Consider the following 27,145-nt stretch of genomic DNA (forward strand, 5'->3'; position numbering starts at 1 on the left):
CTTAAACCTGTTATGCATTTTATTGTTTCTGACCGCTCAGAAGCTAGAATCAGCCTTCTCCAATAGACTAGATTACTGACACAAGATGTCCCGACATTATTGTGCATGCCAGCTGAAATACTGGTTTTCTGAGATACAGAAAATTTGACAAAATCGAACTCCAGAGGGAAAGTCACAAACATGAAGGATGAGGCTTTATTTGGTGAGATATCTGTTGAAATAAGTCTGGCTTTATCTATCACCTTAAGCATAATTTGCGGACCTAATTGTCACGCTAACGCTATCCACTGTCCAAAAACATCCAGTACAGTACAGAATACACATTGGTTATCTTCCACACACAAACCATCCTCTAAACCCAATCTCCAAACTGCATTCTGCCGTCACTCTTGATCCATATGCAGAGTTCATGGACACTTGGTCACATTATCTGTGTTCACTCCTGCCTGTACCCCTTCTCCCCAGCATCAGCCAGGAACTTCCTTTAAGTTTTCTGCATGACATAAAACTCAAATTCTCACTTCAGCTTTCTCTCCCCCTTTCTCCACGCCCTTTGCAAGGTAACAAAGTCAATTACACCCACCTCTTGGTCTGACAATGTTATTTTTGAAACTGCTAAATATCTACCTTCGCTTCCTAATTTGAAGCCAGTTTTTATTGCTAATAATCCTCGCTCCTCGGTTTCGGCCCTCTTCTATTCTGTTTATCCTGTGTCATCAACCCCAGAATGGAGAACATGCTATCACCCAACGCTCTGTCATTTTAAATTAAAGTTATGTTTCTGAATTCATTTTACTAACAGAGTAATCCATTCTGTTGTTGTTTTCAAAGCCACTTTTAATTTTCCTCTTGGAGTTGCACGTTTAAATATACCTAGCCAGAGTTCTTGCCTTGGCACAGTAACAAAACGGCTGTTACCAATGGCACAGATGTCACGTGTGTTGTTGTGTGAAATGTAAACCCTCTCTTCTCCTCATTCTTCATGCATCGGCAGCGTTTGGCATAGTGGAGCATTATTCTTTGCTCCAACCCTCTTCAGCACCCTGAGGCTGAGTGGGAATATGCTTAGCTCCATAAACAAGGGCCCATTCAGCAAAAAGCATGACAGCTAAATCTAGAGTACCCTGGGTGTCAAGGAGCTGACAGGGTAAGATAAGGTAGAAATGGAAAGTTTAAGCGCGATTGTGAGGACTCAGCATGGTTGGGATTCAAAAGAAGTGCAGCATGTAGAAGGGTGAAATCGAAATGGAAATTAGGAAAGCAAACAGCGTGTATGGAAATATATTGACAATCAAAATCTAATGAAACCCAAAGACGTTAGATCAACGCATTAAGAGTAAGAGAATAATGAAGGACAGAGTAGTGTCCAGAAGGAAGGACAAGCTAAACTATGCACAATGCTGGAAGATGGGTCTATGCTTTTACTGAATATTTCACGTTGGCGTTCACCAAAGGGTGGGGCAATGCAGAAATGATCGGTAAGCCAGTCGAGTGTGAAGTATTTAATATGTTAAGAAAACAGGGAGATGAAATATTAAAGGTTTTATCACACTTCAAAATGAGTAAATCACGAGGGCAGGGTGAAATGTACGCCAAAATATTAAAGGGAATCAGGTGGAATTATCGGAGGGCCTGACATTGATTTTCCAAATCTCAGCAGATACAGGTGTGGCGCGAAGAGATGTGAAATTCTGCTTAACCTGCTGTTAACAAGGCAGCGAGGAATGAACCCAATAATTATAGGGCAGTCCATCAAGCTTCGACTGTGAGCAACTTTTGGGATCAACTCTCAGAGACAGGATGAACGGTCACGCTGAGAGGCGCAGATTGAGCAATGATATTCAGCAGTTGTTTGTTTTAAGGGAGGTCCTGTCTGACTAACAGGATTCGTTTTTTTGGAATAACGAGGAGGGTTAATGATGCTAATGCTTTTGACACGGTCGACTTGGAATTTAGCAACTCTTCTGAGAAGTCCCCACATGGCAGACGGGTTAAAAAAAAACTCTCAGAGGATCCAGAAGAATGGCGAAAAATGCATAGAAAATTGGAATAGTAGCAAGACACAATGGGTAATTGTTGCCATGTGCTTTTGCGCTTGGAAGGTTGTTCCAAAAGTGTTTCACGGTGTCAGTGCTGCGTCCCCTGCATTTAATATTCTATATCAATGATTGCATCTCAAAGGGAGAGGGGATGTTGAAAAAGAATGCAGACGACAGAAAAAAAAAAATAACAGCCCAAATTGTTGATAATCATGAGGATAGCTGTAGTCGACAGGATATTATCAATGGTCTGTCCAGGTAAGGAGAAAAGTAAACAATACTGCTCAAACCAGAGAAGGGTGTTGTGTAGCACGTGGGAGGGCAAATTGAGAATAAATACAAAATGTAGAGAAAAAACTGATGAAGCATAACCAAATGGGGGGCCTTGGATCGAATCTTTACAGGTGCCTGAAGGGAGCAGGGGAAATCGGAAACATCTGTATAAATTCAAATGGAATATTTCATTTATTTTAGCCGAGGAATAGCATTTTATTGCAAAACGGTTATTTTGCAACTATATAAATGTTCCATTAACCTGTAGCTTCAGTGCCTTTTGCAGTTCTGGGAACCTCATTAGTGAAAGGATGCGATTGCACTGGAGAGTGCACAGTGGAGTTATGTGATGATTTTCCAGTGATGGAAAATTGAGGAAAAATGTTTTGTCTGAGTTTTTTCTCCCTGGAACGTAGAAGACTGAGGCGAAATATGATTGTGTTGAGCAGAATTGTGAGGGCCCTGGATATATTAGATTAGAAGTAAATATTTACCTTAGCAGAGAGGCCAGTAAATCGGCGGCATTGATACAAAGTCATTTGTTGAAAAATTAGAGTTGATTATTTTTTTTCTTTCACACACAAAGGGTGTTAGGTGGTTGGAACTCAGCGTTAAATTGTAACGGTAGAAAATCTCATCTCATTTCAAAGGTAATTGGGTGTTAAGTTGAAGTGTGGAGAATTTGCGTGTAAGTGGTATTAGGTTGGATGACTCATGGTATCCCACGGCCATGTGCCCTCCTTTCGTACCATATATGATTTTACTGGTGGTAGTTTTAGCTAGTCGTCCATCGCTAGGCTTGTAACTCCAATAGCTTCTTTTCCGTCTTCTGACATTTTCCTTCTGATTACATCAAGGTTTACAACCTTAGACCCCTCTTATTTCTTATGAACATGCTGACTTTTAGTGAAGTCATCCGAAAGCGCAGCATCACTTTCTACTGCTAATCACAGGGTAATCAAATCGGCCGCACCTCCATCTCTCTGAACCTCTCCACCCACTCCAAACTGTTAGATGGTCCAGCCCCATTTTCAGCACCGAATGAGCAGAAAGTTACTCGAACGTACTGTTGAGCTGAGAGAAGCCATTCTCCTTGTTCCCCTTCTCCCCTCCTAACCGACAGGATTAAACTCACCCTGAACAGTAAGAATCTGATCTGGAATATCTGTAAGTTGTATATTTCACTCTGAAGCACGTTTCCTATCACACATTCATGCAATCATTGAGGCAACCTCCTTCACACTCCATCATATCTCGCTACGTTTTCCGATATTTGATTTGCTGCTGAACCAGCATACATGTTGTGTTTTCCTCTGGACCCTACGATTGCAATGCAGTAATGGCTGGCTTCTCTGGTTTAAAACTAAAGATCCTTTACAGCATTCGAAGCTTGGCTATCAGTGTCCTAAATCGCCCCAAATGATTTACCCATCCCCCATTTTCTCAACGACGTGCTTTGGCTTCCAACTACACAAAGCTTTAAAACCTGAAATTCCTCCATAGTAGTTCATCCTTTCCAGTCTATACAATATCCTCCAGGTCAATATGTCCCATCGATCACTATATTCTGCTAAATCTGGCCCTGTGAACTTCCTTGTTTTGAATTGCTCCAAAGTTGGGGTCCATGACTCTGTCTTCCAAAGTAACATTCTTCCGACTTCCGTTAGTAATTCTCTCTGCCTTTCAGCTGTTCTTCTCTCCATTAATATGCTCTTAAATCACATTCCTTTGGCCAAGATATTACATTTCTTAATAGAGATGTTTTGCTCTGCATGATTGTCATAGCTTAATTTCTACCAATGTTTTGTTGCATGACCACCCTAGTTAAATAGAAGTTGAAGTTATTACTAACAAAGCTCATTGGAGTGGGAATTAACTTTCGGCTAGCACAAAGTATATGGGTAACATAAGGTGACAACATACTGATACAATTATACAGCATTTTCGGAACACTACTGTAAATAAAAGCGTGAGTGCAAAGATGCACAAGAAAATCACAATTTTCAGTACAAACATATTGTCGCAGTTGGAAAGTGGGATAAAACAATCAACAGGAGAGTATAACTTGAGAACCAGATATATTCGGAATATCTAAACATTTCTTTAAACTGCACCCTGCAAGTGCAGAAACATATTCTGATGGATGTTTTGTCTATCTAACAAGCGCATCTGGCATTGGCAGGAAAAGGAGAGAGACGGATAAAATCGCTTCTCAACTGTTGTCCACAAGCAGACGGTGTTTTGAATTATTTTTCATACAGTGTGCGGTGGCATGTTTTCACAAACACTAGCTTTCTGTGATCCAATTCACTAATCATTAACAAAAACAGGCATAATGACCAGCTTATTTTACATCCAATTGATAAATAGTCAAATAGATTTATAGATAGATAAATAGATAGACAGACAGACAGACAGATAGATAGATAGATAGATAGTTAGATTGATTGATTGATTGATGTATACCAGTAATATGAGGCTAAATACGTCATGTTAAACCTTCCCTAAATTGTCAGAGGCTTGGCTCATGTGACATGTCCCATTAATGGTTAATTGCAGGTGAACAGTTATTTTCTGTGCTTCACGTATGAAAACAATTGTTTCTAACTGGGAGAGTGAGAATGTGATTATTAACATCTTTTCCAGTACAATAAGTTTCAGTCTCTCTATTGTGCGATTATTCTGGTTGGTGGAATCCAGCTGGTCTGCACTTTGTCTGCTTTTGTTGATTACAAGGGTTCTGGACAATGATTGTGAGATTTAACAAATTGGGCTAGAAATTATTTTGTTCTTGAAAGTCCTGTTGGTAGCTACTAGAGCAAAGTGCCAATACTGTTGTCCGATCACTTACAGCATGCATCCTCTTTGCTTCAGCAGAACATCCATTTAAAAATCCGAATACAGTGTTTAACATACATTATTAGATTTATCTTCATGTCGTAATAACCCAACATGCTGTTTATGAAGTGGGTCGTTTTAAGCGATGAAGTTTACACATTTAGAGAGCATAATTCTGCTGTATTATTGCCTAGCAGAAGGTTTGCAGTTAAAACTGTTCGATGGCGGAAGTCAATGTACTGGCCAAGTGGAGTTTTACACAGTGGGAGCTAGGGCTCCGTTTGTGATGATTCCTGGGATCTGGCAGACGCCGAGGTGGTATCCAGACAGCTGGATTGTGGATTACATTGCAGGGGCCACTTCCTGCTTCCTGTTTGGCAGGCTCAGGCCCACTTTGGCTGAATGAGCAGAACAGTTCCCTTAACGGATCGTATATTTGGGATTAAAATAAAAGCAAAAAAACTGCAGATGCTGGAAATCCAAAACAAAAACACCGTGGTCCACTCCTCCATCATCCCATATACCTCAACCTCCTCCCACAGCACCTTCCCATGCAACCACAGAAGGTGCAATACCTGCTCCTTTACTTCCTCTCTCCTCACATCCAAACACTCCTTTCAAGTGAAGTAGCATTTCACTTGCACTTCTCTCAATTTAATCTACTGCATTTGTTGCTCTCAAAGCAGTTTGCTCTACATTGGAGGGACCAAACACAGACTGGGTGACCGCCTTGCGGAACACCTTCAGTCTGTCTGCAACCATTACCCAGAACTCCCTGTCGCTTGTCATTTCAACACTCCACCCTGCTCTCATGCCCACATGCCCATCCTTGGCTTGCTGCATTGATCCAGTGAATCTCAACGCAAACTGGAGGAACAGCACCTCATCTTCCGATTAGGCACTTTACAAAATTCCGGACTGAATATTCATTTCAACAATTTTAAGTCATGAAATCTCTTCTCCATCCCTACCCCCTTTCCGTTCCCCCTCCTTTTCTTCCAATAACTTATATAGATTTTTCTTTTCCCACCTATTTCTATTATTTTTAAAAGGCGTTCCTTTACATTGTTTTATCTCTACCATTTAGCCTGTTTTGATTCCTTCCCCCCACCCTACTCCCACTAGGGCTATCTGTGACATGCTTGTCCTGCTTCCTACCCTTAGCTATCACATTCCTTAGATAATATCACCACCTTCAACACCTCTTTCAAATTCTAATCTCTCTCTCTCTGAATTTACTGCACTCCATTCTCTCAGATCCAACCCTGACATTGTTATCAAACCCGCTGACAAGGGTGGTGCTGCTGTTGTCTGGCGCACTGACCTCTACCTCGCCGAGGCTGAGCGTCAACTTGCAGACACTTCCTCCTACCTCTCCCTGGACCATGACCCCACCACTGAACATCAAGCCATTGTTTCCAGGACTGACACTGACCTCATCTCCTCTGGGGATCTTCCTCCCACAGCTTCCAACCTGATAGTCACCCAACCTCGGATGGCCCGCTTCTACCTCCTACCCAAAATCCACAAACAGAACTGTCCCGGTAGAGCGATCGTGTCAGCTTGCTCCTACACCACGGAACTCATTTCTCATTATCTTGACTCCCTTCTCTCTCCCCTTGTCCAGTCGCTTCCCACCTACATCCGTGATTCCTCTGACACCTTACGTCACATCAACAATTTCCAGTTCCCTGGCCCCAACAGCTTCCTCTTTACCATGGACGTCCAATCCCTCTACACCTCCATCCCCCACCAGGATGGTCTGGGAGCCCAAAGCTTCTTCCTCGAACAGAGGCCCAAACAATCCCCATCCACCACTACTCTCCTCCGTCTGGCTGAACTTGTTCTCACACTGAACAATTTCTCCTTCAACTCCTCTCACTTCCTCCAAATAAAAGGTGTGGCTATGGGTACCCGCATGGGCCCCAGCTATGCCTGTCTCTTTATGGGGTATGTGGAACATTCCTTGTTCCAGTCCTACTCCGGCCCCCTTCCACAACTCTTTCTCTGGTACATCGATGATTACTTCGGTGCTGCTTCATGCTCTCGTCGGGACTTGGAGAAATTTATTAATTTTGCTTCCAATCTCCACCCCTCCATCATTTTCACGTGGTCCATCTCTGACACTTCCCTTCCCTTCCTTGACCTTTCTGTCTCAATCTCTGGTGATAGACTGTCCACCAATATCCATTACAAGTCTACTGACTCCCACAGCTACCTTGACTTCCGCTCCTCACACCCGGCTTCCTGTAAGTACACCATCCCATTCTCTCAGTTCCTTCGCCTCCGTTGCATCTGTGCTGATGATGCTACCTTCAAAAACAGTTCCTCTGACAAGTCCTCCTTCTTCCTTAACCGAGGTTTTCCACCCACGGTCATTGACAGGGCCCTCAACCGTGTCCGGCCCATCTCCCGTACATCTGCCCTCATGCCTTCTCCTCCCTCCGAGAAACATGATAGGGTCCCCCTTGTCCTCACTTATCACCCCACCAGCCTCTGCATACAAAGGATCATCCTCCGCCATTTCTGCCAGCTCCAGCATGATGCCACCACCAAACACATCTTCCCTTCACCCACCGTCGGCATTCCATAGGGATTGTTCCCTCCGGGACACCCTGGTCTACTCCTCCATCACCCCCTACTCCTCAACCCCCATCTATGGCACCACCCCATGCCCAAACAAAAGATGTAACACCTGCCCCTTGACTTCCTCTCTCCTCACCGTCCAAGGGCCCAAACACTCCTTTCAAGTGAAGCAGCATTTCACTTGCATTTCCCCCAACTTAGTCTACTGCATTCGTTGCTCCCAATGTGGTCTCCTCTACATTGGAGAGGCCAAACGTAAACTGGGCGACCGCTTTGCAGAACACCTGCGGTCTGTCCGCAAGAATGACCCAAACCTCCCTGTCGCTTGCCATTTTAACACTCCACCCTGCTCTCTTGCCCACATGTCTGTCCTTGGCTTGCTGCATTGTTCCAGTGAAGCCCAACGCAAACTGGAGGAACAACACCTCATCTTCTGACTAGGCACTTTACAGCCTTCCGGACAGATTAATGAATTCAACAACTTTAGGTTCCGAACTCCCTCCTCCACCTCCACCCCCACCCCCTTTCTGTTTCTTCCCCCTTCCTTTTGTTTTTTTTTCCAATAAATTATATAGATTTTTCTTTTCCCACCTATTTCCATTATTTTTAAATCTTTTTAAATATTTTACGCTCCGCCCACCCCCACTAGAGCTATACCTTAATTTCCCAACCATCCATTCTTAATTAGCACATTCGTTTAGATATATTTCACCAACTTCAACACCTATGTGTTCTTTTGTTCTGTTGTCGGTGACATCTTTTGATGATCTGCTTCTATTACTGCTTGCTTGTCCCCACAACCACACCCCTCCCCCACCTCTCCACTCCCCCCCACCACCACACCCCCCCTCCCCTCCCCCCCCCACACATACACACACACACACACACACACACAGACACCTTAAACCACCTTATATTTCACACCTTCCTTGGATTCACCTAGTTCTGTTTAAGGGTCATGAGGACTCGAAACGATCTGTTTTTGTTTTGGATTTCCAGCATGTGCAGTTTTTTGTCTTTATTTCAACACCTCTTTGACCTTCTTATGTGACATCTTTTGGTTATCTCCAGCTATCACTGGCCCTCTATCCAGCTCTACCTGTCCCACCCACCCTATCACCAGCTTATATTTCACCTCTCCTCTATTTTTACTTCGTTCTGTTTAAGGGTCATTCGGACTCGAAACCATAACTGTGTTCCCCTCCGCAGATGCTGCCAGACCTGTTGAGTTTTTACAGGTATAATTGGGATTGCTTGGGTGCTGCGAATGCAACAGGGCGTATCCATCACTGTTCGCACAATAATATATGAAGCTAATGTGCTGAGGTAAGCGTGCTCTCAAACCGATCATTTTCTGAAGTGCTTGGCACGAGGCTTCACAATGAAGATGTTAGCCGGAATTTCACTGCGGTTAGAACAGAAAATAAGGCTGAGGGAAAACTCGATTGCATCAAGTTTCATCAAACCCTATCTGCAATGGTATTGTTTCTTATTCCCTCACGTATTTATCAAGCATATCACAAAAAGGATCGATCCTAATCACCGCAATTATTTCCGTTTTAAAAGGTCCACACTCTAAACTCTCTTGGAGACAAAGACAAAAAAAATTCTACTAAATCTACAATTCCTTTTGTTCGTGACATAATTATAATTAGAAGTTTTGGAAGTTGCAACATTTATGATTGAATAGGGTGTATAAATACACCCAGGCCTTTGTGCTCCCACACAATCTAGACCGTCGCCTTCCAAGTGGGTTAAGTCCTTTTCATTGTTTCCACAAAATTTCACCACCTCAACTTAATTCTATTAAAATATGTTTAGCAATTGGTTGCCCATTATTCCAGTTTAGTTATTTTATTGCATTTTGTAGAAATTTACCTTAGTATTAATGATACCCATCAATTCGCTGACATTCATAAATTCAAAAATCCCACTTCCGATTCCGTACTCCAAACTGATTTTCAAAATTTGAACCAAAAGTTGTTCCAACAGCATTTCTTATGTAACAGATTACACAATTATTTGCAACTAGTGTGAACGCTGGCTTTTATGTTGCAGTCTATTTTCTATTCATTATTCTGCAGAGTCACGAAGTGCACCCTCTGGCAGGCCGGCTTTTACTACATCCGAGCTTGTTTAAGCCCTTTGAAAAAAATCATTTATGTGACATTCTAATCCATGACCCACAATCTGTAAACTCAATCGCTGCACCGTGTGTTCGCTTGTGCTGTTTGTACATGCAACAATTTACCAATCCGGATATGCATTTATTAATTATTTGTAGAGCACAAACAACTGCGGCTATTGGATGGAAAACATCGTTGTGAGGGGAGAATTGAAGAGATCCTCAATGGGACCTGGGGAACATTGTGCTCCGAAGAACAGCGTTCAAATGCTGCAAAAGTGAACTGTAAACAGTTACAGCGCGGTGCCGGGCTATGTTCGGATAGGGTTCAGGAAATATCCGGCTCAGTATGTTTCAGTGTACTACACATGAGACGACCCTTTAGCAGTGTCTGTCCGATTTGCAGGGTATAAACTGATGTCGTCATTTGGATGTTGTGGGCTTTCTTTGTTCAGGAAACACAACGAAGCTATGCGTGGCACTTTTCCAATTTCAAACATGTATGTCCCTTACCTTCAGTGTTTTATCTGTCCTCGGCAGAGTCCGAAGTGCAGAAAGAGCAGTCAGAAAGTTTAAATAATAGGTGTCGAGAATCAGCTGCTTCCTCACCTTCATTATCCTGACTATTTGTCTTGAGCTCCTGTCCTGGATAATAAGAATTAATTCCCTTTGACGGATTTGGAACGAACATTGCGCCTGTTCGGAGGTAACATCAATTGATCCGGGAGAGTGGAGGTATTGTGCAGCAACATCTGGGGCACGGTTTGTGATGACTCCGGTGATATGGCCAATGCCGAAGTTGTCTGCAGACACCTGGGCTGTGGCTCCGCTCTGTTGGCCAGAGGGGGAGCCACTTTTCGCCAGGGAGAATGTGATATCTGGTTGGATGACGTGTAACGCACCGGAAGCGAATCTTTTTCGTCCTATTGTCCTTTCTCAGCCTCACCTCAACCTGAATGTGATCACAAGTTAGACGCCAGCGTGATTTGTTGTGGTAAGCGTAGAACAAAATGGATGGTGTTGGCGCCAGGGTAGGGATAGTTAGTCGTTGTTCTCTGAAAATGACTCATGACGTCTTGAATTATTAACAACCGTTGGCATTCTAAATTAAAATCCTATCGTTTTTTCTAAATATTCCATAGGTTCCGAATTTTTGTTGACTGCTGCTTCATTCGTTCCCACGGGTATTTATTATTAATAAGTTGTTTTCCTGTGAAGCTTAATGTTCGTAATTTTTTTGATATTACTGACAACCTCTTGTTTCTTTTAATTTCTGAAGTTAATCTGATTGATTCAGAATGATGGACCATTTGAAAATGCAAGGCATTCTATGTCTCTGTTGAAACTTTGTTTAACATTGACTTCAGGATATGAAGATGAAACCACTTTGAAACCTCTTTTGATCGGTAAAACACTTTTAGTCCTGTTGATTTGCGAGCTCATCTCACTAATGGTGCTATTACTGAGAGAGTCATGAAGAAAAGGTGAAACTCACATCTTACAATAAAGAGACTTCACAATAAATCTCGGGTATTGTTCATTTTTATTTAGATTCATTAATGGGAAATGAAACCCCGGAGTTTTTGCTTACAACTAATTGCCCTTGATAAGGTGGTGGCGTGCTGCCTTCGTGAACCATTGCAGTCCATGTTGTGTTGTTGCACCCACAGTGCAGGTAGAGTCATACTTAGTTGGGATTTGACCGAGAGACTGTGCAGGAACGGCAACATATATCAAAGTAAGAATGATGTGTGGCTTCGAGAGGAAATTTCAAGAGTTGGGGTTCCCATGTGACACCTTCCCTTGTCCTTCTAGATGGTAGTTTGCGTTGGGTTGCAACGGGTTGTCGAAGCAGCCTTGCTGCTTTCATGATGAGCATCTAGTTAATGGTTCACACTGCTGCTAAAGTGCGTCGGTGGGGGAGGGAATGAATGTTTGTTGGTGGAGTGCCAATCAAGAGGAATGCTTTGCCCTGGACACTTCCAAACTCCTTGCACGTTGCATTAGCAGCACTCAACTGGGCAAGTGGAGAGTTTTCCATCAAACTCCTGACTTGTCCCTTGGACGTGGTGGAAAGGATTTGTGGCGTCAGGAGTGGAATCATCTCGAAAGGATTTCAGGCTCTGACATGCTCTTTTCACTACAGTATTTGCAAGAGACGTCCAGTTCTGTTTCTGGTCAATGGTAACCCCCGGGTTGTTGATATTGGGGGAGTCAGCGATGGCATTGCCATTGAATGTCACGGGCCCCTTGACCTTTTGGTGGAGAGATGACTCCAACAACCCACAACCACCTTGCTTATGCTAGCTGAAACTCCAATCAGTGGGAAGCCATTGGGGATTCATATTGGCTCCAGTTTTGCTACATTGCCTTCATCCCACATGTCCTGGTGAGGCTACACTTTAAGGCCACTTTCCATGGAACAGCACTTTTCGTTTTTAGAAACGAATGTTAAACGGTTTTTAGCCAGTATTTCCTTTAAAAGCCATTATCAAAACTGTGTAATTTGAGACTGTTATGAAGAAGTCACTTGACTATCGACATTCGAGGTACGAGCTGATCCAACGCTCCTGTGACTCCAGGCGAATCTACCTGATGTATCAATAGGTCAGAAGTTTATTTGAAGTTATTTAGACTTAGTGCACAGTTATTCAGCACCCGTTAATTGTATTTTAACCGCTCAGAAAATGTCCCACCACTTCCGTTTCTTTGCCCAGTGCCCAATCTCGAGATCCATAAGCAGAATAATTCACAATTTTGAGACATGAGAAATTTGTCGGGATTTTTGGCATCCATTTGTGATCATTGTGCAGCCGGACATAACTAACCAGTCAGATCAGAGCAGCCATCACACTCCTGTTCGATACACACAGAAAATTACAGCTAATATTGATGTGATATATCAAAGGACCATGAGATCCTCAAGAGGTTTACCAAACTGATGCTATCAGCGTATTTCAGTCAATGTGTCTTTCAGCTTCTCTTCATTTGAAATCCCCATGAGCCTCACAACAGAGTGATCAGCTGCAAAACATTTACCCTGAAAACGCCTCCCTTCTTCTATTTTAACCTTAATAAAATTGCGCCCTATTCTGGTAGATTTGAACACGTGGGAATGCTACACTGCCACAGAGAAACACACACCCCATATTTCTCACTCTCTCGCTCTCTCACTCTCACTCTCTCTCTAACACCAACATACATGGACACAGAGAAACAAATCCCCCATCTCTCTCACTCTCTCACTAAAACACACACACATACACAGACACAGAGAAACACACACGCTCTCTCTCTCTCTCTATGTGACACACACAAACACACACGCACACACACACAGATGCACAGAAACACACACACGCTATCTCACTCTCTCTCTCTCTAACACACACACACACATACTTACACAGACAGACAGAAACACACCACCTCTTTCTCTCTATCTCTCTCTATCTCTCTCTCTAACGGACACACACATACACACATACACTCATACACAGACACACAGAAACACACACCTATTATCTCTCTGTCTCTCACTCTCTCACTCTCTTTGTATCTCTCTCTGTAACACCCACACAAACAGGAACTCAGAACCAGATCTCCCCATCTCTCTCTCTCCCTCTCTCTTTCTCTCTCTCTATATATATCTCTCTCTCTAACAGAAGCACATACACAGTAACACAGAAATACACACACCCTATCTAATTCTCTGTCTCGCTCTATCACACACGCACACACGCACACAGAAACACACACAAGCTATCCCCTTCTCTCTCTCTCTGTGTCTCTCTCTCTCTCACCCTCTCTGTCTCACTAACACACACACACACAGAAATACAGACCCCCCCTCTCTCTTTATATATATATATATATCAATATATATCTCAACACACACACACAAACACACATATTCACACACCCCCTATATCTCTCCCGCTCTCTTGCTCTCTAACACACATATACACAGGCACGAAAGAACACAAACACACTATCTCTCTCTCTAACTCACAAACACACACATACACAGACTCACAGAAACACACGCATACTCTCTCTCTTTCTCTCTCTCTCTTACGCACACAGAAACACAAACCCACTATCTAACACGCACAGAAACACACAAACCTCTCTCTATATAAAGCAATAAATACGAAAAATCAATTTGCCTTCCTTATTATCTGCTGCACATGCAAACTAGCTTTGAGCGAATCATGCACGAGGACACCCAGATCTCTCTGCAATGAAGCATTCTGCAGTTACTCTCCATTGAAATAATTAGTTGCCTTTTTATTCTTCTGGCCAAAATCGATAAACTCACAATTTTAAAGGTTAAACTCCATCTGCCAATGTTTGGCCCATTCACCTAAACTGTCCATATCCATTTGTTAATTGCTTACTTCATCAGTTCAACTTAGTGTCCCACCTACTTTGCAGTCATCTGTAATAATAGCTATAATACTTTATATCCCTGAATCCAAGTCATTAATATAGATTGCAGATATTTGGGGTCCAAGTACCGAACCCTGTGGCACCGAACTAGTTACAGCTTTGCATCCCGAAACGGCACATTCATCCCTACTCTCTGCTTTCTCTTGGTAAAGCAAATCATCTATCCAAGCTAAAATATTATTCTTGAACAGTGTGATCTTGTCTGGTGTATTAATATTTTGCATGGAACCTTATCAAAGGCCTTGTGGAAGTCCATACTACATCTAGAGGGTCCCAATGACCTACTTTGATTGTCACATCTTCAAATAACTCTTGCAATTTACTCAAACACGATCTACTGTTCATAAAAACATGCTGGCTCTGATGATTTGCATTTTGACTTTCCAAAAGCCCAATTACTAATTCCTTAATAATGGGTTACAGCAATTTCCCAACAGCAGACGTTAAACTAGCTGGTCTATAGTTTCCTCCTTTCTGCTTACCCTCCCCCATCTTTTTGAATAACGGTGTTATTTAAAAAAATATTCCAATCCACTGGAACCTTTCGAGAATCCAGAGAATTTTGGAATATTATAACTGATGCATCCGCTATCTCTGCTGCCATTTCCTTTAAGAAACTGGGATGCAGGGCATCAGGAATTTGGGATGTTGCACCCTTTAATCCCAAGTGTTTTCCCGTTTTTTTTAATCTAGTGATGGGATTGTTCTAAGTTCCTCCTTGTTTATACCCTCTGAACTATATGTTACTGTTTGGGTGGTACTAGTATCCTCCACTGTCAAAACTGAAACAAAATATTGATTCATCATCTCTGCTGTTTCTGCGCTCACCTCTATTAACTCCACAGTTTCAACCCCCAAGGGACTAACATTCATTTTAACTACTCTCTTTCCTTTTATATATTTTTAGAAGCTCTTATAACAGTTCTTACATTTTGCACTAATTTTCTTTAATAATTTAATGTTGCTCTTTTTTTTAGAAACCCTTTGTTGATTATAACATGTTTAATTCTTCCAGCCTGCCAAGGACCTTTGCAATTTCGTATGCCTCTTTTTGAGTTTGTTGTAACTTTAATTTCTTTGCTTAGACAAGGATGTTTTTTTTTCTTTACCATCTTTTACTAGCATATTTTCCCTTTGGAATATATTTTACGGGGGAGGAATTGAATATCAACTTAAATGTCTGCCACTGTTCATTAACTGACCTACATTGTTGTCCCCCTGTCCACTGCACTAGGGCCAAGTCTGCCCTCATGCCTATATAGTTTATTTTTCAACTCCAGGACAGTTGTGTGGGACTCAGGTTCCTTGCTCTCAAAATAAAGTTGAAGTTCAAGCATGGTTCGATCACTCTTCCTGAAATGAACGATTACTATGAGATCATTAATTAATCCAACATCATTACCCAAAACATAACCCAGAATATCCTACTCCCTGATTGGTTCCACAGCATATTGTTCCAAGAAACAATCTCTGGTACATTCTCTGAACTCTCCCTCGAGGCTACCTTTGACAATTTGTTTAGTCCAGTGTTTACAAAGGCAGTGCAGAGAGACCAAAATGAAATACCGACACATTCCCCAGGGATCCCTGGGAAACAACAAGTCGCTCCCCAGGGAAGCACTGAAATTCTGAGAATCTGTTCAGGGACAAGAGGAAAATATGGAAACAGCACCCTGGTACGCAGCGCAAGTCCTAACACACTCCCCAGGGACCGTCAAGAGATCCACACTTTCTCCCCAGGGACACGCAGGAGGACCTGACACACCACACAGCGAAACTCAGCAAAGACCAACCCAATCCCCAGGGCCCCCAAACAAATAACGACACAATCCAGAGGGGCCGGTAGCAAATTCCAGGCCTCTGGCCTCTGGCCTGCAGCGATTCCTGGCACATTCCTCAGGAACAATAAGGAAATACGCTGAAACTCCCCAGGGACCCCAAATACATCGCAACCCATTCCACATGAACATGCAGAAAGTACTGCGAACACCCATGAACCATAAGGAAATACAATCAAACTCCACAGGGACCCCAACTAATTCACCACACATTCCCCACGGGCATGCAGGAAATACTGACACAAACCCATGGACATGCAGGAAATACAATGACACTCCACAGAGACCCCAACTAAATCCCAACACATTCCCCATGGACATGCAGGAAATACTGACACAAACCCATGAACAGTAAGGAAATACAATCACACTCCACAGGGTTCCGAATTAAACTGCTACACACTCCCCAGGGATCCCAACAAATTCTAAAATACTTCGCAGGCACCCACAGCTTTTCCAATCACACTCCCCAGGCTCCCCCAGCACATCCCCTCATACTGCACAGGGGACCCCAGAAAATCCCGACATACTCCATGAAATTTCGACTCACCACCAAGAGGCGTGCAGCAAACCCTGATGCACTCACCAGGAACCCCATGAAATATCTAAACACTCCTAAAGGACTCAGGCAGATGCCTCACCGAAACTCAGCAAATGCTGACACAGTCCTCATGGGCCCCAAATATATCCCAACACTCTTGAGGGGTTCACCAGGAATTGCAGACACAATCTCCAAAGACCCAGTACAGATCAAGGCTCACTCCACAATGACATGCAGCAAATCCGGACACTCATCCCCAGGGTGACCAATGAATTAGGGAGGCACTCGCCAGGGGACCCAGGAAATTCAAATAAACTCGCTAGGGACACCCATGAAACACTGATGCATTTTTCCTAGACCCCAGCAAATACCAACAAATTGAACATACATTCCCATGAAAAACAAACATACTCCCCAGGGACTTCCAGGAGGTAATGACACACTCCGCTGGGACCCACAGCAAATTAAGGCATTTCGAATGGGACCCGCAATAAATACCGGCACACGACCCAGGGCCCCAATGAATTACTGACAATCTCCCCACGGACACAAAGGAAATACTGACACATTTCCGAAAAGATCCCCATTTAATACTGACACAATCCCCAGAGGACCACACGAAGTACTGTGTCAATCTCCAAAGATCCCCAAGAAATAATGACACTTTTCTCACATAGCACCAGAAAACAATGACTTAATTCCTGTTACCCTTTCCACACAGCAAATGCTCACTCAAACCCCGTATTGAATGCATAAACACTTGCTTCCTACTTAAGGACCCACTGTAACTGCCCACATACTTAATGATACAGACAAAGTGCAAGGTTAGCCAACTAATTGCCGACATACTTTCTGGGGTACCATGAAAAATGATCAAACATACCCCTTGACACCCTGCAAATATGCTCTCACAACCCTGGAATTTCTTGTAAAAGCTGCCTCATGAGCCGGCACAACTCTCTACCTAATTGCACTGTAATGGAGAACACACTTCAAATGCAGGTACACTCTCTGGGAAGCCCAATAAATACTGAGACGCTCCTTGCTGATCCCCTATTAATAATATGACACACCCAGTGGGTCCCCTATAAACACTGAGACACTCCTCGTGGGTCCCCAATTAATACAGACACACTGCCCAGAGACCTCTATAAATATATGACACAAGCGATGGAAAACCTCTAAAATATCGACACACACCCCAGAGACCATTACAAATACAACAGACCCCCCTGGGACTGCTAAAATACTGAAGCACTAGCAAGGCCCTGTATATTAATAATAATTTTTAGTTCATTCATTGGATATGGGCTTCGATGGCTGAGCCAGCATTTATTGCCCATCCCTAGTTGCCCTTGAGAAGGTGATGGTGAGCTGTCTTCATCAACAGCTGCAGTACGTGTAAGGTAGGGACAAGCACGCTGCTGTTAGGGAGGCAGTTCCAATATTTTTACTAAGGCAGAGTGAAGGAATGTCCATTAAATTTCCAAGAGAGGTTGGTGAGTGACTTGAGGCGTGGGACCTTCCAGATGATGGTGTTCCTATCTATCTGCTGCACGTGTCCTTCTAGATCGTATTGGTTTTGCTTTTGGATGGTGCTGTCGAAGGAGCCTTGGAGAATTCCTGCGCTGCACTGCATGTTGTCCATAGTACACACTGCTGCTACTATTTTGGCAGTGGTAGAGGTAGTGAATGTTTAAAGATGTAGTGCGAATCAAACGGACTGTTTTCTACTGGGTGGTGTCAAGCTCCTTGAGCGTTGTGAGAGCTACATTGACCCAAGCAGATGGGGAGCATACCACGACAATCCTGACGTGTGCCATGTAGATGGAGGGCTGGTTTTCGGGGAGTCAGGAGGTGAGTTACTCGTCGCAAGGTTCCTAGCCTATGGCCAGCTCTTGGAGACACATCACTTATCTGGCTAGTCCAGTTCAGTGTTTGGTCGAAGGTAAAACCCAGAATGTTGATATTTGGCGACTCCTTTATGCTACTGCCACTTAACGTCAAGGGGTGATGCTTGGATTCTCTCTTGATAGACGTGGCCATTTGCTGACAATTGTGTGGTACAAATGCCAATTGTCAGCCCAAGCCTTGTTATTCTCCAGGCCTTGCTTCATATGGATATGGTCGGCTTCAGTTTCTGAAGAGGCGAATGTTAATGAACATTGTGCAATCTTGAGCAAACATCCCCATTTCTTACCTAATGATGGAATAATTGTTAATGAAGAATCAGATTCATTCGGTTGGCCGCAGAACACTAATTCTAGGAACTACTGAGATGATCTCCTGCACATAACACCACTGAGTACCAACAAACATAACGATCTTCCGTTGTGATAGGCTGACTCATTGTGCTATTAACTCCTTTCTTGCTTTGACATTATGATGATGTACTCGGCCTTGAAGTCAAGGGCGTCACTCTCACCTCACTCGGGAGGTCAGCACTTTTGCCCATGTGTCAACCAAAGCTGTAATTATGTCAAAAGCTAAGTGATCTTGGTGGACACAAAACTGGATGTCAGTGAGCAGTTTAATGCAAAACAAGTTTCACTTAATTGCAATAATGATGACCCGTTCAACCACTTTACTGATGATGGCGAGTAGACTGATGGGGCAGTAATCGTCTCATTTTTAATTAAGCCTGCTGCTGCTCCCACCATGTTCTCCTGCACTCTTCATTGAACCATTGGTTAATCCTGATCCTACGGACCCCATTAAATACCGACAGATTTTTCCACGGATCTCCCTTAAATACTGACATACTCGCCAGGGACCGCCATATATATGGATGCTCTCCCTCCCCAGAAACCCCAATAAATTGTGACACATTCCCCGTAAACCGCCTTAAAAATACTGACACATTTACAAGTGATCCCTTATAAATGATGACACATTATTTGGAAAACCCCTGTACACGCTGAGAACCTCCGCTGAAACACTCCCCCGGGATACCCAATAAATACCGTATCACTCCCCTCATCCGCAATAAATACTGACAATCACCCCGGGCACACCCTATAAATACCGACACGCTCCCTAGAGAGGTTCTATAAATAATACACACTCCCCTGAGATCCACAATTAATACTGACATACTGCCCTGTGATCCCCAACAAGTACTGACACACCGCACTGCGATCTCCAATTAATACTGACACACTCACCCGAAATTCCCCAATAAATACTGACAGCAACCACAACCCCCCCACACCCCCCCACACCCCCACCCCACCCCCCACGACATCCCAAACAAAATCTGACACTCTCCTGGGCACCCCTATAAATGCCAATACACACCCCAGAAGCACCTTATAAACACCGACACACACCCCAGAGACATCCTATAAATACCAACACACCCCAGAGACATCCTATAAATACCGAAACACTCCACAGAGACACCCTATAAATACCGGCACACTCCCCCGAGACACCCTATAAATACTGGCACACTCCCCAGAAACACCCTATAAATCCCCACGGACCCCCCAGAGGCACCCTATTAATAGCGACACACTCACCCGAGGCCCCTATAAATACCAACACATTCCCCAGAGATATCCAATAAATCCCGGCACACTCCCACGAGTGCCCCTATAAATACTGACAAACTCACCCGAGACACCCTATAAATATCGACACACTCACCCCAGAGCCCCTCTAAATAACTATACCCTCTTCAGAAGCACCTTATTATTAATGACACATACACCCAAGATCCCCTATAAATACCGACACACTGCCCAGAGACACCCAATAAATCCCAGAGCACTCCCACAAGAGCCCCTATAAATACTAACAAACTTACCCGAGACACCTTGTAAATATGGACACACTGACCCGAGATCCCCTATAAATACTGACGCATTCACCAGAGCCATTCTATTAACTCCGACACGCTCACCCGAGATCCCCATTAAATTCTGTCACACTCACTGGAAATTCCACACAACACCTGAAACTTTCCCTAGGGGCCATCACTAAAGACCAACACACACACTTATAAATAATTACACACTCCTCTGGGGCACTGTTTAATTACTGACACACTACTCGGTGATTCATTTAAACACTAAAACTCCCCCCGAGGCACACCAATAAATTGGGTCACACCAAACAAGTGATCCCCACTAACTGCTGACATTCTCCCAATGGCTCAGCCTGTAAATGCTGACTGTCTCCGCAGGGACGCGCTGTTAATACTGGCACACATTGCATTGGTCCCCTGCAAATACTGATACACTCACTGGGATACTCTAAATGCTGATACACTCCCTAGGGAAACTCGGTAAATGCTGACACACTCCCTGGGGATAATCTGTAAACGCTGACACACTCCCTGGGCATAATACATAAATAATGACACTCCGCAGACACTGACATTATTCACAATTACCTCTTGTAAATAGTGACACATTCCCTGTTGTCACCCAATAAAAAGTGGCACACTCTCTGGGGAACCTCGCAAACAGTGAGAAATGGAGAAACATTGATGCATATCTGTGCAGTCTATGGATTTGTGTGACTGTGTGGGGTTCATTTCGCAAATCACCGACTGTGGTTACGTTTGAGAGTGCTGGATTCATTGTGCAACTGTGAATCTCTGGTAGTGTGTGTCAGTTTTGGATTCATCATGTAAATAACAGTCTCTGGTACTGTTTGAGAGTCCTGGATTGATTCTGCATCTGTCAAGCTCTGCTACTGTGCGAGTTTTAGATTCGTTTTATATCTCATTGGCTCTGTTGCTGCGTGCATGTGTTGGGTTCATTCTGCATCTGTCAGTCCCTAAACCTGTGTGTGACTGGGGCATTCGTTCTGTATCCATTAGTCTCTGGTGTGAGTGTTGTAATCATTCGGCAGGTATCAGTCTCCGATGTTCTGTGTCTGAGTATTGAATTCATTATATATTTGGCAATCTCTGGTACTGTGTGTGAGTGTCCGATTCATCCAGATCAATTGGCATATGGTACTGTTTATTTGACCCCACGGCAGTGATTGAACGGCAATATATTTCCAGCTCAGGATCATACGTGATTTTTGAGGTGAGCTTGCAGCTGGTCGTGTTCCCATTCACCTGCTGCCCTTGTCCTTCTAGATGGTAGAGTTCATTGGTTTGGAAGGTGCCTTGGGCAATTCCTGCAATGCATCATCAAGAAGGTGCACACTGCTGCTGCTGCGCTTCGATGCTGGAGAGAGAGTGTCTTTTTGTGGAAATTGTGCTGATCAAGGAAATGCTTTGCCCTGGATGGTGTCAAGCTTCTTGAGTGATGTGGGAGCTGTCCTCACCCAGGGAAGTGGGAAGTACGCCAGGACACTCCGTATTTGTGCGTTGAGATGGTGGACAGGATTTGCAGAGTCAGGATGTTGTTTCATTGTCACATGATTCCTTGACCTTGACCTGTTATTGTAGCTACGGTTTTTAAGTGGTCAGTCCAAATCTGTTTCTGAACAATGGTAAATCCCACGATGTTCATGGTGTGGGACTCAGCAATATTAATGCCATTTAACAGCAAATGGAGGTGTGTGGGTTGCCTCTCATTGAACAGCACCATTGACTGATGCTTGAGTGGTGCGAATGTTACAAGCCACTTTTTCACCAAGCCTGAATATTATCCAGGTCATGCTGCATTTGGACATGGACTGCTTCAGTATCCAAAGTGTCATGAATAGTGCTGAATGTTGTGCAATTTTCAGCAAATATCCACTCTTTTGACCATATGGAGGAAGAAAGGCCTTTGAAGATCAAATGAAGATCATTGGACCTAGGAAGCTAACCTGAGGAACAATTGAAGTAATGCCCTCCAAAATCCGAAGCTATCTTCCTTTCTGCAATCTATGACTCCTATCAGCAGAGAACGTCCCTCATGAATTCTATTGATTCCAGTTTCTCCAGAGTTTCTCAATGCCACACCCGGTCAAATGCGGCTATGATGTGAAGCGCAGTCATACCCACCTCACTTTGGGAGGTCAGCTCTTGATTGATCCAAAGCAGTAATAAGGCCAGGTGTTTGTAGCCCTGAAGGTGCCAAAACTGCGTGTCAGGGAGCAGATTATTACTGATGAACTGCTGTTTGATAGCACTGTTGATGACCCCTTATATTAATTTACTGATGATGGGCAATAGACTGATGGGTCCCTAATTGGCCGGAATGGATTTCTCCTGCATTTTGTGAGAATGATATACATGAGCAACATTTCACATAGCCGAGTGGATGTCGGTTTTGTAGCTGTAGTGGAATAGCTTGGCCAGAGCGATGGCAAGTTCTGGTGCATAAATCTTCAGTACTATTGCAGAATAATGTCAGAGCCCATAGCCTTTGCAGTATCCAGTGCCTTCAATCGTTCCTTAATATCACCAGGAGTGTATCGAAGGGTTGAAGATTGGCATCTGTGATGTTTGGGAACTCTGCAAGTGGCCGAGAAGGATCATTGTATTTTACCTTCGCCAGGTTGACACCTCAATTTATGTATGCCTGGTGCTGCATCCGGCATGCCCGCCTGCACTATTCATTGAACCAGGGTTGATCACTTGGCTTGATGGAAAATGTACATTTGGGGATATACTGTCCATGAGGGTACAGATTGTGTTCCGTGTACAATTCAGCTGCTACTGATAGCTGACAGCACTTCATGGATGTACAGCCTTGAGTTGCTGCATGTGTTCGAAATCATTCCCATTTTTCATCGTGATAGGACCACACAACAAGATGGTATGTATCCTCAACGTGAAGCCGTTACTCCATCTCTACAATGACTGTGCAGTTGTAAAGCCTACCGAAACTGTCATGGACAGATGCACCTACGGTAGGTAGGAGCAGATGATGAGGTCAACCATGTTTTACCCTCTTCTTGGCTCCGGCACCACCTGCAGCAGTCCCAGTCTAACCGCTATGTCCATTAGGATTCCACCAGATCAGTCACAAATCATGCTACCGAGACACTCATAGTGTTGGGAACTGAAGTCCCCCATCGAAAGTTCATTCTGCGCCCTTGCCAACTTCAGTAGTCCCTTCAAGTGGTGTTCAAAATGGAGGGGCACTAATATATCAGATTAGGGAGGGTGGTACTTGACACTCAGCAGGAGGCTTCCTTGCTCATATTTGCCCTGATGCAATTGGACTTCATTAGGCCAGGAGATGATGTTGCACCTCCCTGGGAAATTAAATCTCAAAAGTATCTCATTCTGCCGGTGGGACAGGCCATACTCAATGATAGTGTTGTTGTTGCCTGAGACATTGTCTCTAGGTATGCTTCTGTGAGAATGTCTGTGTCAGGCTTCTGCTTGACTAGTTTGTGAGACAGCTCTCCAAATTTTGGCACTAGCCCCCAGATGTTAGTAAGGAGGATGTTCCAGGGTCGACAGGACTGAGATTGATATTGTCATTTCCCTTGCCTAAGTCTATGCCGGGTGCTCCATCTTGTTTCATTCCCTTTTTGTGTACATGCGTGTACATAATGACCTATTTATTGTTTGTGTGCATGTGTCGACATACCGACTTTTATATTGTTCGTGTGCATATGTGTAGATAACCACTTGTTCATTGTTTGTGTTCATTTGTGTACCTCACCACGTGTTCCCTGCCTGTGTATGTGTTTGTAAATGCACAGTTGTTTATTGTTTCTCTTCATTTGTGAGCAAACACATACATGACGAACAAGCAGTTTTATTCATACATATACACAAGCAATTATCAAGTCATTATGTAGATACATACAAACTAATAATATAAATGATTACATGTGCACATACAATTAGAACGTTGTTGTACCAGTAAATAAGCAAGTGTTTAATACTTGTGTATATGCTTGTCCATAAACACTTGCATGTTGTTTGCATGTGCCTTTATAACATCTTGTTCATTGTTGGTGTATGAGTGTACATAACCACTTCTACCCTCTGTGTTTGTCAATGATTTTGCATGACAACTTTTGTATTGCTTTTTGTGCGGGAGTGAACATAACGATTTGTTTAACATGTGTGCATGTCTGTGTGTGTGTCTGTGTGTGTATGTGTGTTTCTGTGAACATAACCACTTGTTTATTTATTTTTTTTTGTTTTTGCGTACACTATCTATTCTCTTTTGTTTGTGTGTATGTGTGTACTTCGCCACACGTTTATTACAAACAAAAGCAGAAAATGCTGAAAATACTCAACAGGCCAGCAGCATCTCTGGAGAGAATCAATGCACAGTGAATGTTTCGAGTCTGTTTTACGCATATACGTAGTTAAACAGCAATCAATTGAGAGGAAACTTAAACTACTTAAGAATTGTGAAACAGTTGAAACTGGATAGAAGGCCAGTAATAGGTGGAAGCAAATGAGAGATTGTCAGATATGTCATGGACAAAGGACAAAGTCTTGTCGATGATACTGGAACCCAGTTGAAGGTGGAGCTGATGGTGGCATTAAGGTGTGAAATATAATTTGGATAATAGCAAGAAAAGGGTAAGCCCTGGCGAAAGGACAACATGGGCAAGTGAAGGCCCTTGTGGGGGTGGGGTGGGGGAAGAGTACGTTGGCGGGAAACAGGATTGAAAATAGTATAAAAGATAGTGAGAAACAATGAATACAATGAAAACAGATAAACATAAAAATAAGTCGATAAAATAAAAATTATAAAATTAAATAAATGAAAATTGCAAAATGAAATGAATGTGAACAAATTGGATAAAACGTGGCGTGAGGATGGTGGACAGAGTTCAAGGTCTGAAGTTGTTGAATTCAATGTTATGTCCAGAAGTTTGTTCAACGCCTAATTGGAAGATGAAGTGCTCTTCCTCCAGTTTGTGTTGTATTGCATATTCTTTTCCCTGCACACATGCTGTTTGACCTGCTGAGTTTCTTGTTTCAGATTACCAGCATCCACAGTATTTCGCTTTTACCACAGGTTTAACGTTTTGTTTACATTTGTACATAACCAGCTGGTTATTCTTCATATTCATGTACGTACATAAGCACATATTTATTCCTTTCGACCCTCATAAAAATGTTTATATTATTATTGGAATGTATTACATTAGATTAATCGTGGGGTCTGGGTAGTCCGTGTGTGTGAGATAATGGAATTATAAAAAGCTGGCCTGGTGGCATTGGCGCCTGGATGTATTGAAATATATTTTGGTTTCACTGTTGCATTAATAGAGTTATAATTGTCAGTCACATTAATTAGAGGATTTAAAAATTATCATAATAGTTACTTGCAGACATATGTGTTGACGTTTTATCTTAGCATTTGAATTTGGAAGGAATAACCGAGAGACCGAGTTCTCCAAAGGGTGTTTGGAAGGGGCTCAAATTGAATTGCACATGAAAAAGGAAAGCAGCATGAGCTTGATGCAGCAGAAAAATAAATGGGAATGCATTGGTCATTTCAACGGGAAATGGGAGAAATGCAGGAAATAGGAAAGGGAGACAGACAAAAAAATCCAACTCAAAAAGCTGCCAGTTAAAAAAAAAGATATACACGGGTAAGCGCAGAAGGATTTATTTCCACATCAGAACACAATGGGGAGATATTTAATTTTTTACTTAAACTCCCAAAGTTTGAAGAAAGATAGTAAAGCATTCTTTATTTCATTTCAGTTGATAGCTAAACAGATGAAATGGCCTCAGGACCACTGTACGTTGTTGTTACAATCTATGTTGGTGGGTAAAACACGAGATGTTTATGCTTCATTGTCAGAGGAAATGTTGCTAAACTATGAGGTTCTAGAATAACTATTTGATTACATACGAGTTTGTTGCTGATGCATAAAGGCAGGAATTATGAACATGAGGAAACAGCTTTGGCAGAAATAAGTTGAGCTTGAGTGAGCGAAGATAAGTGACTGGTGGACACAGGCATTAAAGATAGAGATGATGTATTCATCACTTAGAGAATAATTCATTTGGACGAAGTTAAAGATTCAATTCCCTCGGAAGTGAGAGCTTGCGTAGGAGGTTAGGAACGATAAGACCAGCAGCACAGATATTTGATCAGTATTACCTATTTCATAGAGCTAAGCATATTTTTGTCACCCTTTTAAATCAGTGATAGGCAGAATTTCGGAAGGTGAATGAAAGATATGCAATCAGGGAATAGAAAGAGGAGGTGGAAATATCCCAGGAACAAGTTTTTTTTATGTAGTTAAAATTGAAGGCGCTGAGCATAAAATTAACAGATGAAAATGGAAATGTTTACATTTTTTTAAAAAATGATACACACAGTCAGTTTGTTGGGAATTGCAGGGAACATCTGCTGGGTTAATTTGGTGCAGAAATGCTCTGGAAAGAGAAGTACTGCAGGGCCTGATGTTCAGGCACAGGAAGACCCAGAGGTTTGTGTACAGGTAATGCAGGAAGAATCAATGGTTGTTCAAGAATTGGCAATGTGTTCACAATTCACCCAAATTTGTTCTGGGGCGTAGGTTGCAGAAATGTTTAAATATGTTTTGTATGTGAAGGGAAAATCAT

Source organism: Carcharodon carcharias, chromosome 20 (genome assembly GCF_017639515.1).
Source record: "Carcharodon carcharias isolate sCarCar2 chromosome 20, sCarCar2.pri, whole genome shotgun sequence".
NCBI lineage: Eukaryota > Metazoa > Chordata > Chondrichthyes > Lamniformes > Lamnidae > Carcharodon > Carcharodon carcharias.